Here is an 11,130-nt window from a genome sequence, read left to right as displayed (position 1 = left end):
GCCCTGTCAGAGAGGTATTATGTAGTGGTGGTGACAGCCTAGTCAGAGAGGTAGTATGTAGTGGTGGTGACAGCCCTGTCAGAATGGTAGTATGTAGTGGTGGTGACAGCCTAGTCAGAGAGGTAGTATGTAGTGGTGGTGACAGCCTAGTCAGAGAGGTAGTATGTAGTGGTGGTGACAGCCTAGTCAGAGAGGTAGTATGTAGTGGTGGTGACAGTCAGAGAGGTAGTATGCAGTGGTGGTGACAGCCTAGTCAGAGAGGTAGGATGTAGTGGTGGTGACAGCCTAGTCAGAGAGGTAGTATGTAGTGGTGGTGACAGTCAGAGAGGTAGTATGTAGTGGTGGTGACAGCCCCGTCAGAGAGGTAGTATGTAGTGGTGGTGACAGCCCTGTCAGAGAGGTAGTATGTAGTGGTGGTGACAGTCTAGTCAGAGAGGTAGTATGTAGTGGTGGTGACAGCCTAGTCAGAGAGGTAGTATGTAGTGGTGGTGACAGCCTAGTCAGAGAGGTAGTATGTAGTGGTGGTGACAGCCTAGTCAGAGAGGTAGTATGTAGTGGTGGTGACAGCCTTGTCAGAGAGCTAGTATGTAGTGGTGGTGACAGCCTAGTCAGAGAGGTAGTATGTAGGGTTGGTGACAGCCTAGTCAGAGAGGTAGTATGTAGTGGTGGTGACAGCCCAGTCAGAGAGGTAGTATGTAGTGGTGGTGACAGCCCAGTCAGAGAGCTAGTATGTAGTGGTGGTGACAGTCAGAGAGGTAGTATGTAGTGGTGATGACAGCCTAGTCAGAGAGGTAGGATGTAGTGGTGGTGACAGCCTAGTCAGAGAGGTAGTATGTAGTGGTGGTGACAGTCAGAGAGGTAGTATGTAGTGGTGGTGACAGCCCCGTCAGAGAGGTAGTATGTAGTGGTGGTGACAGCCCTGTCAGAGAGGTAGTATGTAGTGGTGGTGACAGTCTAGTCAGAGAGGTAGTATGTAGTGGTGGTGACAGCCTAGTCAGAGAGGTAGTATGTAGTGGTGGTGACAGCCTAGTCAGAGAGCTAGTATGTAGTGGTGGTGACAGCCTAGTCAGAGAGGTAGTATGTAGTGGTGGTGACAGCCTAGTCAGAGAGGTAGTATGTAGTGGTGGTGACAGCCTAGTCAGAGAGGTAGTATGTAGTGGTGGTGACAGCCCAGTCAGAGAGGTAGTATGTAGTGGTGGTGACAGCCTAGTCAGAGAGGTAGCATGTAGTGGTGGTGACAGTCAGAGAGGTAGTATGTAGTGGTGGTGACAGTCAGAGAGGTAGTATGTAGTGGTGGTGACAGCCTAGTCAGAGAGGTAGTATGTAGTGGTGGTGACAGCCCTAGTCAGAGAGGTAGTATGTAGTGGTGGTGACAGCCTAGTCAGAGAGGTAGTATGTAGTGGTGGTGACAGCCCTGTCAGAGAGGTAGTATGTAGTGGTGATGACAGCCTAGTCAGAGAGGTAGTATGTAGTGGTGGTGACAGCCTAGTCAGAGAGGTAGTATGTAGTGGTGGTGACAGCCTAGTCAAGAGGTAGTATGTAGTGGTGGTGACAGCCTAGTCAGAGAGGTAGCATGTAGTGGTGGTGACAGTCAGAGAGGTAGTATGTAGTGGTGGTGACAGCCCTGTCAGAGAGGTAGTATGTAGTGGTGGTGACAGTCCTGTCAGAGAGGTAGTATGTAGTGGTGGTGACAGCCTAGTCAGAGAGTTAGTATGTAGTGGTGGTGACAGCCCTGTCAGAGAGGTAGTATGTAGTGGTGGTGACAGCCTAGTCAGAGAGGTAGTATGTAGTGGTGGTGACAGTCTAGTCAGAGAGGTAGTATGTAGTGGTGGTGACAGCCTAGTCAGAGAGGTAGTATGTAGTGGTGGTGACAGCCTAGTCAGAGAGGTAGTATGTAGTGGTGGTGACAGTCTAGTCAGAGAGGTAGTATGTAGTGGTGGTGACAGTCAGAGAGGTAGTATGTAGTGGTGGTGACAGCCTAGTCAGAGAGGTAGTATGTAGTGGTGGTGACAGCCTAGTCAGAGAGGTAGTATGTAGTGGTGGTGACAGCCTAGTCAGAGAGGTAGTATGTAGTGGTGGTGACAGTCAGAGAGGTAGTATGTAGTGGTGGTGACAGCCTAGTCAGAGAGGTAGTATGTAGTGGTGGTGACAGCCTAGTCAGAGAGGTAGTATGTAGTGGTGGTGACAGCCTAGTCAGAGAGGTAGTATGTAGTGGTGGTGACAGTCAGAGAGGTAGTATGTAGTGGTGGTGACAGCCTGGTCAGAGAGGTAGTATGTAGTGGTGGTGACAGCCTAGTCAGAGGGGTAGTATGTAGTGGTGGTGACAGCCCTGTCAGAGAGGTAGTATGTGGTGGTGGTGACAGCCTAGTCAGAGAGGTAGTATGTAGGGGTGGTGACAGCCTAGTCAGAGAGGTAGTATGTAGTGGTGGTGACAGTCAGAGAGGTAGTATGTAGTGGTGGTGACAGCCTAGTCAGAGAGGTAGTATGTAGTGGTGGTGACAGCCAAGTCAGAGAGGTAGTATGTAGTGGTGGTGACAGTCAGAGAGGTAGTATGTAGTGGTGGTGACAGCCTGAGACAGAGAGGTAGTATGTAGTGGTGGTGACAGCCCTGTCAGAGAGGTAGTATGTAGTGGTGGTGACAGCCTAGTCGAGAGGTAGTATGTAGTGGTGGTGACAGTCTAGTCAGAGAGGTAGTATGTAGTGGTGGTGAAAGCCCAGTCAAGAGGTAGTATGTAGTGGTGGTGACAGTCTAGTCAGAGAGGTAGTATGTAGTGGTGGTGACAGCCTAGTCAGAGAGTTAGTATGTAGTGGTGGTGACAGTCAGAGAGGTAGTATGTAGTGGTGGTGACAGCCTAGTCAGAGAGGTAGTATGTAGTGGTGGTGACAGCCCAGTCAGAGAGCTAGTATGTAGTGGTGGTGACAGCCCTGTCAGAGAGGTAGTATGTAGTGGTGGTGACAGTCAGAGAGGTAGTATGTAGTGGTGGTGACAGCCTAGTCAGAGAGGTAGTATGTAGTGGTGGTGACAGCCCGGTCAGAGAGGTAGTATGTAGTGTTGGTGACAGTCAGAGAGGTAGTATGTAGTGGTGGTGACAGCCCAGTCAGAGAGGTAGTATGTAGTGGTGGTGACAGCCCTGTCAGAGTGGTATTATGTAGTGGTGGTGACAGCCTAGTCAGAGAGGTAGTATGTAGTGGTGGTGACAGCCCTGTCAGAGAGGTAGTATGTAGTGGTGGTGACAGCCTAGTCAGAGAGGTAGTATGTAGTGGTGGTGACAGCCTGGTCAGAGAGGTAGTATGTAGTGGTGGTGACAGCCCTGGTCAGAGAGGTGAGTATGTAGTGGTGGTGACAGTCAGAGAGGTAGTATGTAGTGGTGGTGACAGCCTAGTCAGAGAGGTAGGATGTAGTGGTGGTGACAGCCTAGTCAGAGAGGTAGTATGTAGTGGTGGTGACAGTCAGAGAGGTAGTATGTAGTGGTGGTGACAGCCCCGTCAGAGAGGTAGTATGTAGTGGTGGTGACAGCCCTGTCAGAGAGGTAGTATGTAGTGGTGGTGACAGTCTAGTCAGAGAGGTAGTATGTAGTGGTGGTGACAGCCTAGTCAGAGAGGTAGTATGTAGTGGTGGTGACAGCCTAGTCAGAGAGCTAGTATGTAGTGGTGGTGACAGCCTAGTCAGAGAGGTAGTATGTAGTGGTGGTGACAGCCTAGTCAGAGAGGTAGTATGTAGTGGTGGTGACAGCCCAGTCAGAGAGCTTGTATGTAGTGGTGGTGACAGTCAGAGAGGTAGTATGTAGTGGTGGTGACAGCCTAGTCAGAGAGGTAGTATGTAGTGGTGGTGACAGCCTAGTCAGAGAGGTAGTATGTAGTGGTGGTGACAGCCTAGTCAGAGAGGTAGTATGTAGTGGTGGTGACAGCACAGTCAGAGAGCTAGTATGTAGTGGTGGTGACAGTCAGAGAGGTAGTATGTAGTGGTGATGACAGCCTAGTCAGAGAGGTAGGATGTAGTGGTGGTGACAGCCTAGTCAGAGAGGTAGTATGTAGTGGTGGTGACAGCCTAGTCAGAGAGGTAGTATGTAGTGGCGGTGACAGCCTAGTCAGAGAGGTAGTATGTAGTGGTGGTGACAGCCCAGTCAGAGAGCTAGTATGTAGTGGTGGTGACAGCCCTGTCAGAGAGCTAGTATGTAGTGGTGGTGACAGCCCTGTCAGAGAGCTAGTATGTAGTGGTGGTGACAGCCTAGTCAGAGAGGTAGTAAGTAGTGGTGGTGACAGCCTAGTCAGAGAGGTAGTATGTAGTGGTGGTGACAGCCCAGTCAGAGAGCTAGTATGTAGTGGTGGTGACAGTCAGAGAGGTAGTATGTAGTGGTGATGACAGCCTAGTCAGAGAGGTAGGATGTAGTGGTGGTGACAGCCTAGTCAGAGAGGTAGTATGTAGTGGTGGTGACAGCCTAGTCAGAGAGGTAGTATGTAGTGGTGGTGACAGCCTAGTCAGAGAGGTAGTATGTAGTGGTGGTGACAGCCCAGTCAGAGAGCTAGTATGTAGTGGTGGTGACAGCCCTGTCAGAGAGGTAGTATGTAGTGGTGGTGACAGTAAGAGAGGTAGTATGTAGTGGTGGTGACAGCCTAGTCAGAGAGGTAGTATGTAGTGGTGGTGACAGTCAGAGAGGTAGTATGTAGTGGTGGTGACAGCCCTGTCAGAGAGGTAGTATGTAGTGGTGGTGACAGCCTAGTCAGAGAGGTACCATGTAGTGGTGGTGACAGCCTAGTCAGAGAGGTAGTATGTAGTGGTGGTGACAGCCTAGTCAGAGAGGTAGTATGTAGTGGTGGTGACAGTCAGAGAGGTAGTATGTAGTGGTGGTGACAGCCTAGTCAGAGAGGTAGGATGTAGTGGTGGTGACAGCCTAGTCAGAGAGGTAGTATGTAGTGGTGGTGACAGTCAGAGAGGTAGTATGTAGTGGTGGTGACAGCCCCGTCAGAGAGGTAGTATGTAGTGGTGGTGACAGCCCTGTCAGAGAGGTAGTATGTAGTGGTGGTGACAGTCTAGTCAGAGAGGTAGTATGTAGTGGTGGTGACAGCCTAGTCAGAGAGGTAGTATGTAGTGGTGGTGACAGCCTGAGTCAGAGAGGTAGTATGTAGTGGTGGTGACAGCCTAGTCAGAGAGGTAGTATGTAGTGGTGGTGACAGCCTAGTCAGAGAGGTAGTATGTAGTGGTGGTGACAGCCCAGTCAGAGAGGTAGTATGTAGTGGTGGTGACAGTCAGAGAGGTAGTATGTAGTGGTGGTGACAGCCTAGTCAGAGAGGTAGTATGTAGTGGTGGTGACAGCCTGGTCAGAGAGGTAGTATGTAGTGGTGGTGACAGCCTAGTCAGAGAGGTAGTATGTAGTGGTGGTGACAGCCCAGTCAGAGAGCTAGTATGTAGTGGTGGTGACAGTCAGAGAGGTAGTATGTAGTGGTGGTGACAGCCTAGTCAGAGAGGTAGGATGTAGTGGTGGTGACAGCCTAGTCAGAGAGGTAGTATGTAGTGGTGGTGACAGCCTAGTCAGAGAGGTAGTATGTAGTGGTGGTGACAGCCTAGTCAGAGAGGTAGTATGTAGTGGTGGTGACAGCCCAGTCAGAGAGCTAGTATGTAGTGGTGGTGACAGCCCTGTCAGAGAGCTAGTATGTAGTGGTGGTGACAGCCCTGTCAGAGAGCTAGTATGTAGTGGTGGTGACAGCCTAGTCAGAGAGGTAGTATGTAGTGGTGGTGACAGCCTAGTCAGAGAGGTAGTATGTAGTGGTGGTGACAGCCCAGTCAGAGAGCTAGTATGTAGTGGTGGTGACAGCCTGGTCAGAGAGGTAGTATGTAGTGGTGGTGACAGCCCAGTCAGAGAGGTAGTATGTAGTGGTGGTGACAGCCTAGTCAGAGAGGTAGTATGTAGTGGTGGTGACAGCCTAGTCAGAGAGGTAGTATGTAGTGGTGGTGACAGCCCAGTCAGAGAGCTAGTATGTAGTGGTGGTGACAGCCCTGTCAGAGAGGTAGTATGTAGTGGTGGTGACAGTCAGAGAGGTAGTATGTAGTGGTGGTGACAGCCTAGTCAGAGAGGTACCATGTAGTGGTGGTGACAGTCAGAGAGGTAGTATGTAGTGGTGGTGACAGTCAGAGAGGTAGTATGTAGTGGTGGTGACAGCCTAGTCAGAGAGGTAGTATGTAGTGGTGGTGACAGCCTAGTCAGAGAGGTAGTATGTAGTGGTGGTGACAGCCTAGTCAGAGAGGTAGTATGTAGTGGTGGTGACAGCCCTGTCAGAGAGGTAGTATGTAGTGGTGGTGACAGCCTAGTCAGAGAGGTAGTATGTAGTGGTGGTGACAGCCTAGTCAGAGAGGTAGTATGTAGTGGTGGTGACAGCCTAGTCAGAGAGGTAGTATGTAGTGGTGGTGACAGCCTAGTCAGAGAGGTAGCATGTAGTGGTGGTGACAGTCAGAGAGGTAGTATGTAGTGGTGGTGACTGCCCTGTCAGAGAGGTAGTATGTAGTGGTGGTGACAGTCCTGTCAGAGAGGTAGTATGTAGTGGTGGTGACAGCCTAGTCAGAGAGGTAGTATGTAGTGGTGGTGACAGCCCTGTCAGAGAGGTAGTATGTAGTGGTGGTGACAGCCTAGTCAGAGAGGTAGTATGTAGTGGTGGTGACAGTCTAGTCAGAGAGGTAGTATGTAGTGGTGGTGACAGCCTAGTCAGAGAGGTAGTATGTAGTGGTGGTGACAGCCTAGTCAGAGAGGTAGTATGTAGTGGTGGTGACAGTCTAGTCAGAGAGGTAGTATGTAGTGGTGGTGACAGCCCGTCGAGAGAGGTAGTATGTAGTGGTGGTGACAGTCCTAGTCAGAGAGGTAGTATGCAGTGGTGGTGACAGCCTAGTCAGAGAGGTAGTATGTAGTGGTGGTGACACCCCGTCAGAGAGGTAGTATGTAGTGGTGGTGACAGCCTAGTCGAGAGGTAGTATGTAGTGGTGGTGACAGCCTAGTCAGAGAGGTAGTATGTAGTGGTGGTGACAGCCTGGTCAGAGAGGTAGTATGTGGTGGTGGTGACAGTCGAGAGGTAGTATGTAGTGGTGGTGACAGCCTAGTCAGAGAGGTAGTATGTAGTGGTGGTGACAGCCTAGTCAGAGAGGTAGTATGTAGTGGTGGTGACAGTCAGAGAGGTAGTATGTAGTGGTGGTGACAGCCTAGACAGAGAGGTAGTATGTAGTGGTGGTGACAGCCCTGTCAGAGAGGTAGTATGTAGTGGTGGTGACATCCTAGTCAGAGAGGTAGTATGTAGTGGTGGTGACAGTCTAGTCAGAGAGGTAGTATGTAGTGGTGGTGAAAGCCCAGTCAGAGAGGTAGTATGTAGTGGTGGTGACAGCCTGGTCAGAGAGTTAGTATGTAGTGGTGGTGAACAGTCAGAGAGGTAGTATGTAGTGGTGGTGACAGCCTAGTCAGAGAGGTAGTATGTAGTGGTGGTGACAGCCCAGTCAGAGAGCTAGTATGTAGTGGTGGTGACAGCTCTGTCAGAGAGGTAGTATGTAGTGGTGGTGACAGTCAGAGAGGTAGTATGTAGTGGTGGTGACAGCCTAGTCAGAGAGGTAGTATGTAGTGGTGGTGACAGCCCAGTCAGAGAGGTAGTATGTAGTGGTGGTGACAGTCAGAGAGGTAGTATGTAGTGGTGGTGACAGCCCAGTCAGAGAGGTAGTATGTAGTGGTGGTGACAGCCCTGTCAGAGAGGTATTATGTAGTGGTGGTGACAGCCTAGTCAGAGAGGTAGTATGTAGTGGTGGTGACAGCCCTGTCAGAGAGGTAGTATGTAGTGGTGGTGACAGCCTAGTCAGAGAGGTAGTATGTAGTGGTGGTGACAGTCAGAGAGGTAGTATGTAGTGGTGGTGACAGCCTAGTCAGAGAGGTAGGATGTAGTGGTGGTGACAGCCTAGTCAGAGAGGTAGTATGTAGTGGTGGTGACAGTCAGAGAGGTAGTATGTAGTGGTGGTGACAGCCCCGTCAGAGAGGTAGTATGTAGTGGTGGTGACAGCCCTGTCAGAGAGGTAGTATGTAGTGGTGGTGACAGTCTAGTCAGAGAGGTAGTATGTAGTGGTGGTGACAGCCTGGTCGAGAGGTAGTATGTAGTGGTGGTGACAGCCCTGGTCAGAGAGCTAGTATGTAGTGGTGGTGACAGCCTAGTCAGAGAGGTAGTATGTAGTGGTGGTGACAGCCTAGTCGAGAGGTAGTATGTAGTGGTGGTGACAGCCTAGTCAGAGAGGTAGTATGTAGTGGTGGTGACAGCCAGTCAGAGAGCTTGCATGTAATGGTGGTGACAGTCAGAGAGGTAGTATGTAGTGGTGGTGACAGCCCTAGTCAGAGAGGTAGTATGTAGTGGTGGTGACAGCCTAGTCAGAGAGGTAGTATGTAGTGGTGGTGACAGTCAGAGAGGTAGTATGTAGTGGTGGTGACAGCCCCGTCAGAGAGGTAGTATGTAGTGGTGGTGACAGCCCTGTCAGAGAGGTAGTATGTAGTGGTGGTGACAGTCTAGTCAGAGAGGTAGTATGTAGTGGTGGTGACAGCCTAGTCAGAGAGGTAGTATGTAGTGGTGGTGACAGCCTGGTCAGAGAGCTAGTATGTAGTGGTGGTGACAGCCTGGTCAGAGAGGTAGTATGTAGTGGTGGTGACAGCCCTAGTCAGAGAGGTAGTATGTAGTGGTGGTGACAGCCTAGTCAGAGAGGTAGCATGTAGTGGTGGTGACAGTCAGAGAGGTAGTATGTAGTGGTGGTGACACCTGTCAGAGGTAGTATGTAGTGGTGGTGACAGCCTAGTCAGAGGGTAGTATGTAGTGGTGGTGACAGCCTGGTCAGAGAGGGAGTATGTAGTGGTGGTGACAGCCCAGTCAGAGAGGTAGTATGTAGTGGTGGTGACAGCCCTGTCAGAGAGGTAGTATGTAGTGGTGGTGACAGCCTAGTCAGAGAGGTAGTATGTAGTGGTGGTGACAGCCTAGTCGAGAGGTAGTATGTAGTGGTGGTGACAGCCTAGTCAGAGGTAGTATGTAGTGGTGGTGACAGCCTAGTCAGAGAGGTAGTATGTAGTGGTGGTGACAGTCAGAGAGGTAGTATGTAGTGGTGGTGACTGCCTTGTCAGAGAGGTAGTATGTAGTGGTGGTGACAGTCCTGTCAGAGAGGTAGTATGTAGTGGTGGTGACAGCCTAGTCAGAGGTAGTATGTAGTGGTGGTGACAGCCCTGTCAGAGAGGTAGTATGTAGTGGTGGTGACAGCCCTAGTCAAGAGGTAGTATGTAGTGGTGGTGACAGTCTAGTCAGAGAGGTAGTATGTGGTGGTGGTGACAGCCTAGTCAGAGAGGTAGTATGTAGTGGTGGTGACAGCCTAGTCAGAGAGGTAGTATGTAGTGGTGGTGACAGTCTAGTCAGGGTGGTATGTAGTGGTGGTGACAGCCCTGTCAGAGGGTAGTATGTAGTGGTGGTGACAGCCTAGTCAGAGAGGTAGTATGCAGTGGTGGTGACAGCCTAGTCAGAGGTAGTATGTAGTGGTGGTGACAGTCAGAGAGGTAGTATGTAGTGGTGGTGACAGCCCTAGTCAGAGAGGTAGTATGTAGTGGTGGTGACAGCCTAGTCAGAGAGGTAGTATGTAGTGGTGGTGACAGCCTAGTCAGAGAGGTAGTATGTAGTGGTGGTGACACCGTCGGGTAGTATGTAGTGGTGGTGACAGCCTAGTCAGAGAGGTAGTATGTAGTGGTGGTGACAGCCTAGTCAGAGAGGTAGTATGTGTGGTGGTGACAGTCAGAGAGGTAGTATGTAGTGGTGGTGACAGCCCTAGACAGAGAGGTAGTATGTAGTGGTGGTGACAGCCCTGTCAGAGAGGTAGTATGTAGTGGTGGTGACATCCTAGTCAGAGAGGTAGTATGTAGTGGTGGTGACAGTCTAGTCAGAGAGGTAGTATGTAGTGGTGGTGAAAGCCCAGTCAAGAGGTAGTATGTAGTGGTGGTGACAGCCTAGTCAGAGAGTTAGTATGTAGTGGTGGTGACAGTCAGAGAGGTAGTATGTAGTGGTGGTGACAGCCTAGTCAGAGAGGTAGTATGTAGTGGTGGTGACAGCCCAGTCAGAGAGCTAGTATGTAGTGGTGGTGACAGCCCCTGTCAGAGGTAGTATGTAGTGGTGGTGACAGTCAGAGAGGTAGTATGTAGTGGTGGTGACAGCCTAGTCAGAGAGGTAGTATGTAGTGGTGGTGACAGCCCAGTCAGAGAGGTAGTATGTAGTGGTGGTGACAGTCAAGAGGTAGTATGTAGTGGTGGTGACAGCCCAGTCAGAGAGGTAGTATGTAGTGGTGGTGACAGCCCTGTCAGAGAGGTATTATGTAGTGGTGGTGACAGCCTAGTCGAGAGGTAGTATGTAGTGGTGGTGACAGCCCTGTCAGAGAGGTAGTATGTAGTGGTGGTGACAGCCTAGTCGAGAGGTAGTATGTAGTGGTGGTGACAGTCAAGAGGTAGTATGTAGTGGTGGTGACACCTAGTCGAGAGGTGGGATGTAGTGGTGGTGACAGCCTGGTCAGAGAGGTAGTATGTAGTGGTGGTGACAGTCAGAGAGGTAGTATGTAGTGGTGGTGACAGCCCAGTCAGAGAGGTAGTATGTAGTGGTGGTGACAGCCCTGTCAGAGAGGTAGTATGTAGTGGTGGTGACAGTCTGGTCAGAGAGGTAGTATGTAGTGGTGGTGACAGCCCTAGTCAGAGAGGTAGTATGTAGTGGTGGTGACAGCCTGGTCAGAGAGCTGGGTATGTAGTGGTGGTGACAGCCTAGTCAGAGAGGTAGTATGTAGTGGTGGTGACAGCCTAGTCAGAGAGGTAGTATGTAGTGGTGGTGACAGCCTAGTCAGAGAGGTAGTATGTAGTGGTGGTGACAGCCCAGTCAGAGAGCTTGTATGTAGTGGTGGTGACAGTCAGAGAGGTAGTATGTAGTGGTGGTGACAGCCGAGTCAGAGAGGTAGGATGTAGTGGTGGTGACAGCCTAGTCAGAGAGGTAGTATGTAGTGGTGGTGACAGTCAGAGAGGTAGTATGTAGTGGTGGTGACAGCCCCGTCAGAGAGGTAGTATGTAGTGGTGGTGACAGCCCTGTCAGAGAGGTAGTATGTAGTGGTGG

The sequence above is a fragment of the Salmo salar genome, chromosome ssa24 (genome assembly GCF_905237065.1).
Source record: "Salmo salar chromosome ssa24, Ssal_v3.1, whole genome shotgun sequence".
NCBI classification, from domain to species: domain Eukaryota; kingdom Metazoa; phylum Chordata; class Actinopteri; order Salmoniformes; family Salmonidae; genus Salmo; species Salmo salar.
Note: the sequence above shows the minus strand (reverse complement) of the source record.